Source organism: Coregonus clupeaformis, chromosome 21 (assembly GCF_020615455.1).
Source record: "Coregonus clupeaformis isolate EN_2021a chromosome 21, ASM2061545v1, whole genome shotgun sequence".
Taxonomy (NCBI): Eukaryota; Metazoa; Chordata; class Actinopteri; order Salmoniformes; family Salmonidae; genus Coregonus; species Coregonus clupeaformis.
Window position 1 is genome coordinate 52,790,289 of NC_059212.1, and position 13,171 is coordinate 52,803,459.

Genomic DNA, 13,171 nt, shown 5'->3' on the forward strand with positions numbered 1-13,171 from the left:
CAGTGTATCAAATACTTGTTCTCCCCACTGTATGTACATTTTTTTTTTTATGTACAGTGCCTTCAGAAAGTATTCACACCCCTTGACTTTTTCCACATTTTGTTGTGTTACAGCCTGAATTTTAAATTGATTACATTGAGATTTTTTGTCACACAATACCCAATAATGTAAAAGTGAAATTATGTTTTTTAAAAGTTTTTTTTATTAATTACACATTGGATGGTGTATAAATACACCCAGTCACTACAAAGATACAGGTGTCCTTCCTAACTCAGTTGCCGGAGAGGAAGGAAACCACTCAGGGATTTCACCAAGAGACCTTTAAAACAGTTACAAAGTTTAATGGCTGTGATAGGAGAAAACTGAGGACGGATCAACAACATTGTAGTTACTCCACAATACTAACCTAATTGATAGAGTGAAAAGGAAGCCTGTACAGAATAAAAATATTCCAAAACATGCATCCTGTTTGCAACAGGTCACTAAAGTAATACTGCAGAAAATGTGGCAAAGCAATTCACTTTTTGTCCTGAATACAATGTGTTATGTTTGGGGCAAATCCAGTACAACACATTACTGAGTACCACTCTCCATATTTTCAAGCATAGCGGTGGATGTATCATGTTATGGGTATGCTTGTAATCATTAAGGACAGGGGAGTTTTTAAGGATAAAAAAGAAACGGAATGGAGCTAAGCACAGGCAAAATCCTAGAGGAAAACCTGGTTCAGTCTGCATTCCACCAGATACTGGGAGATGAATTAATCTTTCAGCAGGACAATAACCTAAAACACAAGGCCAAATCTACACTGGAGTTGCTTACCAATAGACAGTGAATGTTCCTGAGTGGCCGAGTTACAGTTTTGACTTAAATCTGCTTCAAAATCTATTGCAAGACATGAAAATGGTTGTCTAGCAATGATCAACAACCTATCCGATAGAGCTTGAAGATTTTGAAAAGAATAATGGGCAAATATTGTACAATCCAGGTGTGGAAAGCTCTTTGAGACTTACCCAGAAAGACTCACAGCTGGAATCACTGCCAAAGGTGATTCTAACATGTATTGACTGAGGGGTGTGAATACTTATGTAAATTAGATATTTAGTTTCAGTCATTTGCAAACATTTCTAAAGCTATGTTTTCACTTTCTCATTATGGGGTATTGTGTGTAGATGGTTAAGAAAAAAACATAATATTTAATCCATTTTGAATTAATGCTGTAACACAACAAAATGTGGAATAAGTTAAAGGGTATGAATACTTTCTGAAGGCACTGTATGTACTGTATTCTAGTCATGGCTCATCCTATCTACAGTGGGGAAAAAAAGTATTTAGTCAGCCACCAATTGTGCAAGTTCTCCCACTTAAAAAGATGAGAGAGGCCTGTAATTTTCATCATAGGTACACGTCAAAAAAAAATCCAGAAAATCACATTGTAGGATTTTTAATGAATTTATTTGCAAATTATGGTGGAAAATAAGTATTTGGTCACCTACAAACAAGCAAGATTTCTGGCTCTCACAGACCTGTAACTTCTTCTTTAAGAGGTTCCTCTGTCCTCCACTCGTTACCTGTATTAATGGCACCTGTTTGAACTTGTTATCAGTATTAAAGACACCTGTCCACAACCTCAAACAGTCACACTCCAAACTCCACTATGGCCAAGACCAAAGAGCTGTCAAAGGACACCAGAAACAAAATTGTAGACCTGCACCAGGCTGGGAAGACTGAATCTGCAATAGGTAAGCAGCTTGGTTTGAAGAAATCAACTGTGGGAGCAATTATTAGGAAATGGAAGACATACAAGACCACTGATAATCTCCCTCGATCTGGGGCTCCACGCAAGATCTCACCCCGTGGGGTCAAAATGATCACAAGAACGGTGAGCAAAAATCCCAGAACCACACGGGGGGACCTAGTGAATGACCTGCAGAGAGCTGGGACCAAAGTAACAAAGCCTACCATCAGTAACACACTACGCCGCCAGGGACTCAAATCCTGCAGTGCCAGACGTGTCCCCCTGCTTAAGCCAGTACATGTCCAGGCCCGTCTGAAGTTTGCTAGAGTGCATTTGGATGATCCAGAAGAGGATTGGGAGAATGTCATATGGTCAGATGAAACCAAAATATAACTTTTTGATAAAAACTCAACTCGTCGTGTTTGGAGGACAAAGAATGCTGAGTTGCATCCAAAGAACACCATACCTACTGTGAAGCATGGGGGTGGAAACATCATGCTTTGGGGCTGTTTTTCTGCAAAGGGACCAGGACGACTGATCCGTGTAAAGGAAAGAATGAATGGGGCCATGTATCGTGAGATTTTGAGTGAAAACCTCCTTCCATCAGCAAGGGCATTGAAGATGAAACGTGGCTGGGTCTTTCAGCATGACAATGATCCCAAACACACCGCCCGGGCAACGAAGGAGTGGCTTCGTAAGAAGCATTTCAAGGTCCTGGAGTGGCCTAGCCAGTTTCCAGATCTCAACCCCATAGAAAATCTTTGGAGGGAGTTGAAAGTCCGTGTTGCCCAGCGACAGCCCCAAAACATCACTGCTCTAGAGGAGATCTGCATGGAGGAATGGGCCAAAATACCAGCAACAGTGTGTGAAAACCTTGTGAAGACTTACAGAAAACGTTTGACCTGTGTCATTGCCAACAAAGGGTATATAACAAAGTATTGAGAAACTTTTGTTATTGACCAAATACTTATTTTCCACCATAATTTGCAAATAAATTCATAAAAAATCCTACAATGTGATTTTCAGGATTTTTTTTCTCATTTTGTCTGTCATAGTTGACGTGTACCTATGATGAAAATTACAGGCCTCTCTCATCTTTTTAAGTGGGAGAACTTACACAATTGGTGGCTGACTAAATACATTTTCCCCCCACTGTATCTACTGCTGTACACACATTTTCTATTCATATACTGTCCATACTGTCTATACACACCATCATATAACTATTTATTTATATTACGGACTCTGACATTGCTCGTTCTGATATTTCTTAATTACTTTATTTTGGGGGATTTGTGTGTATTGTTTTGTATTGTTAGATATTACTGCACTGTTGGAGCTAGAAACATAAGCATTTCGCTGCACCTGCGAGAACATCTGCAAAATATGTGTATGCGACACGACCAATAACATGTTATTTTATTTGACATACACATAGTGCATCATTTTATGAGAATGCATAAGAACCACTACTGTATATGATTGCGTTTCACAGAAGGTTAAACTGAAGCATGTTATATATGCCATCCATCCTCTGAAGCAAAGCACAGGCCTTTTTGTCTGGTGACATCTGAACGTCACCCGGGACAGATAATATAATATGCCATTTAGCAGACGTCTTTATCCAAAGTGACTTACAGTCATGTGTGCATACATTTTTATGTATGGGTGGTCCCGGGGATCGAACCCACTACCCTGGCGTTACAAGCGCCATGCTCTACCAATTGAGCTACAGAGACCCACAGATCACTCGAACACACCATAATGTGATGAAAAAGGGGGGATGAAAAAGGGAATGAGATCATCAGCCTTATTTTTCTTTGCATGAGAGAGCGTGATGCGGTCAGGTCAGTGCCTAGCCAGCTCAATGTAAGCAGCAGCAGTAGCAGCAGCTTGGTCTGTCAGTGCCAGATGTAAACAGAGGAGAGATGCCAGGCAGAGTTACCATTACCATTAGATCCCCAACAACTCCATAGTTCACACTACTGCTGCACGATCCTCAACATCCACCATCAGCCTCAGAGAGAAAGAGAGAGAGAGATCTTTGTGTACTTACCAGTGAATGTGAAAAGATTACTCTGGATGAACAGAAAATAAACTAATTAGATGTATTAATTCACAGCACACCCACAGATGCAGCAGAATCACATCCACAGATCCTTTATCTCTAAGAAATAGTTAAATGCAGGAATTGATGCAATAGTATCAGCCAGCAGCTCCCTGATCGTTGTGTAATTAGAAGATATTGTGAAGATAAGATAAAAGAGCCATTCTGCTATTCTCGTGACTTTGGATAAGAGCCTGTCAACTAACTAAATATATACAGTAGTAGGCATATACAGAAGCTTATTTTACAGTAACTTGACTTGGGTGATAAAGAAGTGTTGAACTGTCACGAACTAAAGGTGTGACCGAAAATGAGCCTCGGTTTGTCAGAGGGGAAGGAGAAACCACTAAAATGGAGAAGCATGACGTTTCCCCCATATTTCCTTAACTGTGGTTTCTTTGTGTCTACAGACGGCTCAGACAATAGTCTCTTCTCTTCAAGACAATCGGACAAAAGAGCCCAGTGAAAATGAAGTCAGCACAAAAAAAGTCTTATGATTTCAGTACCAAGTATGAGCAAGGTCATTGATCAGTTTTCTAAAATATCTCATAATCGTTGCTGAAAATAAGTCACAGCTATTAGCTCGCTATCCCCTCAGGTGCTGATAATCACACCCCATCACAGCTCTTCATGCATGATCATCATGCACTGTGCTGTATTTGCCCAAAGGAGGCAACAATTGGAAAAGATACACTCAATTAATATTTTAGATCGGTCTTAGTCGCAGATCGCAGATGGTGATGTGAAACTGATTGGTAGATTTTACTTCTGAAAATAATTGTCTTCGAATGTTGGTAATTGCCTGGGCTTGCATGGACAGGTTTAATTATATTGTTAAGATAGAGGTCCCGGCAGCCTAGTTTGTTGGGTTTGGAAACACAACAGTTGAGACAGTTGATTTTTCGGTCAGGTACAAATATGGTGGAATTTACTTACAGTGCAGGCAGTGGAGAAGACTGGATCCATGCAGAGAGTATTTACAAAATAATAAACTTGACTAATAGCATTTGATTAGGCCTAACAATAGCAATAGACAGAGCGCCGATATACAGGTATAAATAGTTCACACATCTGAGTGTAGGCCCTAGATCTGGCATAGCTAGTATACATGTTACCTGAACGAGCAGTCCTTCCGTAATGTAGCCCAAAAGGCCGGCAGATCGCGATATTGAGTCCTTTCATCTTACCGTCCAAACACATTGTATGCAGCTGGCAATGCACTAGTATCCCCCATGGATAGGTTCTTACCTAAAACATTATCCATATAGGCTGTAAAGGCGTCGATTACCTCCTTAACTATATTTAATGGCGAGAAGGTGAATTTTTTTTGGGAAAATATGCATACTTTCTTTATGAAACACCATTTTCCACCACCATGCTAGAGTGGCTAATGCTACTTCCTGATGTTGCGTCCTGTGTTCAGCCAGGGGTAAACAACAGACTGCTGCAACCTGATTGGCTCAACATTATTCGCAAAATAGGGTACTAGCATTCCTAGGCATTAGCCACTCTAGCATGGTGGTGGAAAATGGTGTTTCATAAAGAAAGTATGCATTTTTCCCGTGTTTTTTTCCTGCCTTCTCGCCATTAAATATAGTTCAGGAGAGAATGTACGCCTTTGCAGCCTTAATAGAGAATGTTTTAGATAGGAACCGGTCAACAGGGGATGTGAGTGTACCATCTGCCGGCATTTGGGCCACCCTGAATGACGAGAACGAGCATCTTGAAAAGACATGCCCAACCTGGCATAAACCATTAACACCTTAAAAAAAGCTAATTGTCAATTAACTTTTATAATGCAGTTTACGGGCAATACTATTGCTCAACTACTGTTGTAATGGTCAATAATTAGCACGTTAAACAAAACAGAGGCATCATTTGCATAAATATTAGGTATACCGTTTACAATAAAAGTTGAAAAACCCTCTAAACTGGTGAAACCAAATAGCGAGAGGCGCACAACATATGGCCAGTTCACAGCTGTAATGAGTAGGCGTACAGACAAGTTGGCATTTCAAACAAAATCATTATCCTACAAAAAATTCTAAATAAATGTTTTCCATGTTTTATTTCATGTAACAAATGTAAATTACCAGACTTGTTAAATGAGCACAATGTTCATTTAACAAACGCTAACCTGAGCTCACTGGCCATAGTTAGCATGTTTGTAGCAAACAACGAATTTAGGAGACAATGGCTCATGAGGGGAGAAATGGAGGGAAATGTTATACACTCACAGACATTGTCACAAATTATTTTATTTGTGGGAAATAGAGAAGTTAATTAATTTCTTAAACTAACTAGCCTGCAAATATACACTGCTCAAAGAAATAAAGGGAACACTAAAATAACACATCCTAGATCTGAATGAATGAAATAATCTTATTAAATACTTTTTTTCTTTACATAGTTGAATGTGCTGACAACAAAATCACACAAAAATGATCAATGGAAATCAAATGTATCAACCCATGGAGGTCTGGATTTGGAGTCACCCTCAAAATTAAAGTGGAAAACCACACTACAGGCTGATCCAACATTGATGTAATGTCCTTAAAACAAGTCAAAATGAGGCTCAGTAGTGTGTGTGGCCTCCACGTGCCTGTATGACCTCCCTACAATGCCTGGGCATGCTCCTGATGAGGTGGCGGATGGTCTCTTGAGGGATCTCCTCCCAGACCTGGACTAAAGCATCCGCCAACTCCTGGACAGTCTGTGGTGCAACGTGGCGTTGGTGGATGGAGCGAGACATGATGTCCCAGATGTGCTCAATTGGATTCAGGTCTGGGGAACGGGCGGGCCAGTCCATAGCATCAATGCCTTCCTCTTGCAGGAACTGCTGACACACTCCAGCCACATGAGGTCTAGCATTGTCTTGCATTAGGAGGAACCCAGTGCCAACCGCACCAGCATATGGTCTCACAAGGGGTCTGAGGATCTCATCTCGGTACCTAATGGCAGTCAGGCTACCTCTGGCGAGCACATGGAGGGCTGTGCGGCCCCCCAAAGAAATGCCACCCCACACCATGACCGACCCACCGCCAAACCGGTCATGCTGGAGGATGTTGCAGGCAGCAGAACGTACTCCACGGCGTCTCCAGACTCTGTCACGTCTGTCACGTGCTCAGTGTGAACCTGCTTTCATCTGTGAAGAGCACAGGGCGCCAGTGGCGAATTTGCCAATCTTGGTGTTCTCTGGCAAATGCCAAATGTCCTGCACGGTGTTGGGCTGTAAGCACAACCCCCACCTGTGGACGTCAGGCCCTCATACCACCCTCATGGTGTCTGTTTCTGACCGTTTGAGCAGACACATGCACATTTGTGGCCTGCTGGAGGTCATTTTGCAGGGCTCTGGCAGTGCTCCTCCTGCTCCTCCTTGCACAAAGGCGGAGGTAGCAGTCCTGCTGCTGGGTTGTTGCCCTCCTACGGCCTCCTCCACGTCTCCTGATGTACTGGCCTGTCTCCTGGTAGCGCCTCCATGCTCTGGACACTACGCTGACAGACACAGCAAACCTTCTTGCCACAGCTCGCATTGATGTGCCATCCTGGATGAGCTGCACTACCTGAGCCACTTGTGTGGGTTGTAGACTCCGTCTCATGCTACCACTAGAGTGAAAGCACCGCCAGCATTCAAAAGTGACCAAAACATCAGCCAGGAAGCATAGGAACTTAGAAGTGGTCTGTGGTCACCACCTGCAAAACCAGTCCTTTATTGGGGGTGTCTTGCTAATTGCCTATCATTTCCACCTGTTGTCTATTCCATTTGCACAACAGCATGTGAAATTTATTGTCAATCAGTGTTGCTTCCTAAGTGGACAAAAAGCTGAAATGTCTTCAGTCAATAAGTATTAAATCCCTTTGTTATGGCAAGCCTAAATAAGTTCAGGAGTGAAAATGTGCTTAACAAGTCACATAATAAGTAAGTGCAATAAATGAGTTTAACATGATTTGATTGACTACCTCATCTCTGTACACCACACATACAATTATCTGTAAGGTCCCTCAGTCGAGCAGTGAATTTCAAACACAGATTCAACCACAAAGACCAGGGAGGTTTTCTAATGCCTCGCAAAGAAGGGCACCTATTGCTAGATGGGTAAAAATTAAAAAAGCAGACACTGAATCTCCCTTTGAGCATTGTGAAGTTATTCATTATACTTTGGATGGTGTATCAATGCACCCAGTCACTACAAAGATACAGGGGTCTTTCCTAACTCAGTTGCCGGAGAGGAAGGAAATCACTCAGGGATTTCACCATGAGGCCAATGGTGACTTTAAAACAGTTACATGGTTGTGATAGGAGAAAACTGAGGATGGATCAACAACATTGTAGTAACTCCACAATATTAACCTAAATAACAGAGTGAAAAGAAGGAAGCCTGTACAGAATAAACATTTCCAAAACATGCATCCTGTTTGCAATAAGACACTAAAGTAAAACTGCAAAAAATGTGGCAAAGAAATTAACTTTATGTCCTGAATACAAAGCGTCATGTTTGGGGCAAATCCAACACAACACATCACTGACTATCACTCTTTATATTTTCAAGCATGGTGGTGGCTGCATCATGTTATGGGTATGCTTGTTATCGGCAAGGACTAGAGAGTTTTGTTTTTGTTGGATAAAAATAAACACAATAGAGCTAAGCACAGGCAAAATCCTAAAGGAAAACCTGCTTCAGTCACTGGGAGACAAATTCACCTTTCAGCAGGACAATAACATAAAACACAAGACCAAATACACACTGGAGTTGCTTAGACATTGAATGTTCCTGATGGCCTAGTTACAGTTTTGACTTAAATTGGCTGAAAATCTAGGGCAAGACTTCAAAATGTCTGTCTAGCAATGATCAACAACCAACTCGACAGAGCTTGAATAATGAAAAAAATTATAATGTACAAATATTATACAATCCAGTTGTGCAAAGCTCTTAGAGACTTACCCAGAAAGACTCATAACTGTAATCGCTGCCAAAGGTGATTCTAACATGTATTGACTCAGGGGGTTGAATACTTATCTAATCAAGATATATTAGTGTTTTACTTTCCTTTTTTTCTCTTAAAAAAAAAAATTATGTTAGTATTTTTCTTCCAGTTTGACATTAGAGTATTTTGTGTAGATCGTTGACAAAATTATTATAATGTGTTGTAACTTTTCTATTATTTCTCTATTTTATTTTTCTCTGCATTGTTGGGAAGGGCCCGTAACTAAGCATTTCACTGTTAGTCTACACCTGTTGTTTACCAAGCATGTGACAAATACAATTTGATTTGATTTGACACACACACACACACACACACACACACACACACACACACACTGGAAGTTACAAAAAATAGAGGACTGAACTTTGGAATGTAGTCTATGGTCACTGAGTGGGAGGTGAAAGCTAGGAGAAATGGGAGAGACATATTTGGCCTCACCAGTTGATCTGATGGTCTCATTACACTAGAGCTGCTTTTTCCCCCAATGATTTACAGTCTCTGCTATTGCTTTCTGATAGCTCTGCTCTGCTCCACGTCTGACATGATAATGTTTATTTTTGTTTTTTTAGAAACCAGTTAGATCAGATTCTGATTACTGGCAGAGATTCATGGCGGCATGAGGACATTCACTCTTTCACAGTTAACAAGGATACGTTTTATATTACAGTCTTTTAAGGGTTGACCTCACCCATGTTAGTGCATGGATGTTTGTTATCTCTTTTCAAATGCTTTGTAAAATTGAGCAGACTGTTTTCTTTCATTCATAAGTACGTGATTCCGTCTTGAGATATGAGATGTGACATAGACCGTGAAAGATCTGTCTCTCTTTTGGATCTGTCTCTCCTAACATGATTTCATCATCAACATGACCGCTCCAAATATTTTGTTACTTCTGTTACTGTTGTATGTGAGTATTTCAATCCTTTAACTTTCCTGTCAGTTTATAAATATCATGGGTGTTTTAATACGTACACTTAATTTGCAATGACGTCTTTCCCTTGACTGAAGGCAGAAATGCCTTGAAACTATTTAAATCTTCTTTAATGTATTCTATTCCTCCTACCTAATTTCTATACACAAACAGTACTTGAAAACTAACCAGGCACATATTGAGGGGCTACATGGATTGCTCTGTGTCAGTTCACTGCCACTTCAGAGTGAGATCTTCCACTTCAGACTGTGACTTTATTTTCCATGTCCTTAGTTCATGGCATGCAATTCTGTTTGAGTTTGGAGAAATATACTTTTGTGAGACAGCATGCAGTCAAGACATTTTTCAACAAAACTGAACTTGATATTTGAATCAGATCTGAATTTAATATGCACTACATTATAGGCCTACATGTGTGTGGGTTTAATGTTTACCAATTATTAATGGTTTTGAAGAGTTCTTGACCAGTAACATATTCAAACCTCACTATGAGTGACCTAGACGTGGACACGTGCAGATACACACACACAAACACACGTCATGGAAAAGCAAATGGAAGTGATCCCTAAGGAACTGTGTGGGAATGTTTTCTAAAATGTATTGGACAAATCGTGGACATTTCCAACATAGTTTAACAGGTAGAATAGTATCTTTTTTTTAAAGGGAACATTTTCTCAATCCTGTATACAATACAGGTCAATGGACACCTTGTTCATAAAATTATTTTGAGGGCTTCAGATGAAAAGGTAAATAGCAGTGAAACATATACATGGCTAACTAGTCTTTAACATTGTTCCAGATCCCAGTAACCATTTCAAAATTAGGCTACCATTATGAAACCATATAAAAATGCTAGTGCAGATTCTGATTTGTTATGTGGCGAGACCAGAAGAAAATTCCCTCCATAATCCTGAGAGGCATGACAATAAACAAACCAAACCAAACCTTACGATAAACCTTTTTAAAAAATGCAACTTTGCATTTTCTTTTCTTGATCATCATAACATTTACATTTACGTCATTTAGCAGACGCTCTTATCCAGAGCGACTTACAGTTAGTGAGTGCATATATTTTCATACTGGCCCCTCGTGGGAAACAAACCCACAACCCTGGCGTTGCAAGCGCCATGCTCTACCAACTGAGCTACAGGGGACCCCATCCTGATTACATATTTAGTGATAATAACCTATATCACTAAATCCACCACAACACCCAGAACCCCCCAGAGGTCTCAGTCCAACCCCAGAGGAGACCTTAACGCTGCAGCTGCCCTTTACCCTCAGCTTCCTTTGTGCTCCAGCCTGTCCTGTCCTGTCCCCCGCTCCCTCCAAAAAAAGGACATTCATTTTACAGAACACAGCTGGACCCGCAGCTATAAAATGAGGGCTTACCTTGCCCACTGTCTAATCTGACCACCAGTCAGTGCCTGTCAAAAAGGGAGGGATAGAGGAGAGGCGGATGTTGCTTTGGCCCAAACACAAACTCAGACATCTGTAACCTCTTGTTGCCACATTTGCCACACTGTCATATCTGACCACCAGTGGTGGTCAGAGTCAGATATAGAGGTAGATGTGGTTAGAGAGGAGGGGAGGAGAGAAGAGGGGAGAGGAGGAGAGAGGAGAGGACAGGATAGACAAGGACAGGATAGGGAAGGAGAGGAGGGAACGGGAGAGAAGAGGTATGGATAGAGATGAGGCTTATATTTTAGGCCAAACACAAACTCAGTCATGTGGGAGCTCACGTTGCTACCCTGTTATCGTGCTCTGCCATGCCTTCACATCTCCCAGAGGAGCAAGTCATGGGGTCAGGCCAGCCAGCCAGTCTGTCTGGGAGGGGAGGAGAGGAGAGGATCACTCTGATAAGCTGTACAAATGCTTCTGCAGAGTCCCCCTGCCTTCCAAATGAACTTAGTCAGGTGGCTACATTACACATTAGGCAGGAGTCATTGCATTACCTGGGGACAGGAGGGACACACTGTCGACCGCCTCTGATTAGAACCACTGCTTAATTAACCTTCAGGTCTACCTACTGTCTGTTCAGTTATTCACCATAGCTAGGTAATACCACCATGACTAATATGACGTTTTTTTGTCCTTGATGCAATACATTTGTTGCCAGATTTGAACCGTTTATCAAAATTATTCAAATGATTAAAAAAGCCTATTTGCATCGCTAATCATAGAACACTTACAGAGTAAATTAATTTTTACATCCATTCATCTAATTGCTCACATGCACTTTATTTTTCTTCTTCTCCTTCCTATCCAGCCCAGTACATTGTGTGAGCAGCTCTCCCAGCTCTCCCTGCTTGCCCTGCTACAGAAGTACTGTGAGGCTCTCTCCGCGCTCTACAATGTCACAGGTAATGTAAAATATTCATGAAAGTGGGGAACACAATGAGTGTTTGTTCTTTCCAGCCTGTTAATGACTTTACTTTATTTATTGACTGAAGAATTAGAGTGCTGCTCAGTCAGAGCACATACCCCAAAGTAGCTTCGTCACGCAATGAGACTGAGGTAACACTCATTGGTGTGCACAACGGGCTGATATTGAATGACAAGCACTGCTTAAGCCAAGGCAGATAATTTAACTAGAGGATGTTTATTGGCATAATTAGCTGGTATAAATAATCACATCCACTTTCAGTGTTCTCAGTCATACCAATGAATATGCTTGAGCAGCACTTATTCCAATAGTGTTGGATGTGTGAGGTTTTACACAGACTTGGTTGTTCGTTTGCGAGCGTGAAATTAACCTTGCTCCATAATTATTAGGAATTAGACAGTGTTGCTGTAGCCTACTATTTTTGGGACATGGAAACATGTAAATCCCAACAGCTCTATTGTGTCATAAACAAGTGTTTTTGGAAATAGCGTAAATTAGGGAATAGTCTGGCCTCCTAGCACAACATGTAATCATATTTTCCAATGTATTTATCCCATTGGATGTGGATTAACATTTCATCATAAACATTGAATACCAAACTTTCAGCAAGATTTGGAGATGACAAAATAATGAATTACATGTGTGTTATGAGAGAAATATCTTATTTCCCTCCTCCACATGTAACCGGTGTGAAATGGCTAGCTAGTTAGCGGTGCGCGCTATCTTTGATGTCACTCGCTCTGAGACCTTGAAGTAATTGTTTCCCGCGGCTTTTGTGGAGCGATACTTAACAATGCTTCGTGGGAAGCAGTTGTTGATGTGTTCAGAGGATCCCTGGTTCGTGGCGAGGGAAGGAAGCAACACTGTTACACACAGAGAGCATTAATCATCATTCCTGTCGACAGGATTATTTGAAAAAGGCAGCTTCTGCTCCTGTGTTTTCACTAGCATATCAAACTAACAGCTCCCTCTCCCTGCTTATTTCAGATCAAGTCTAAAACGTAAGTCAGATGCATCATGAAA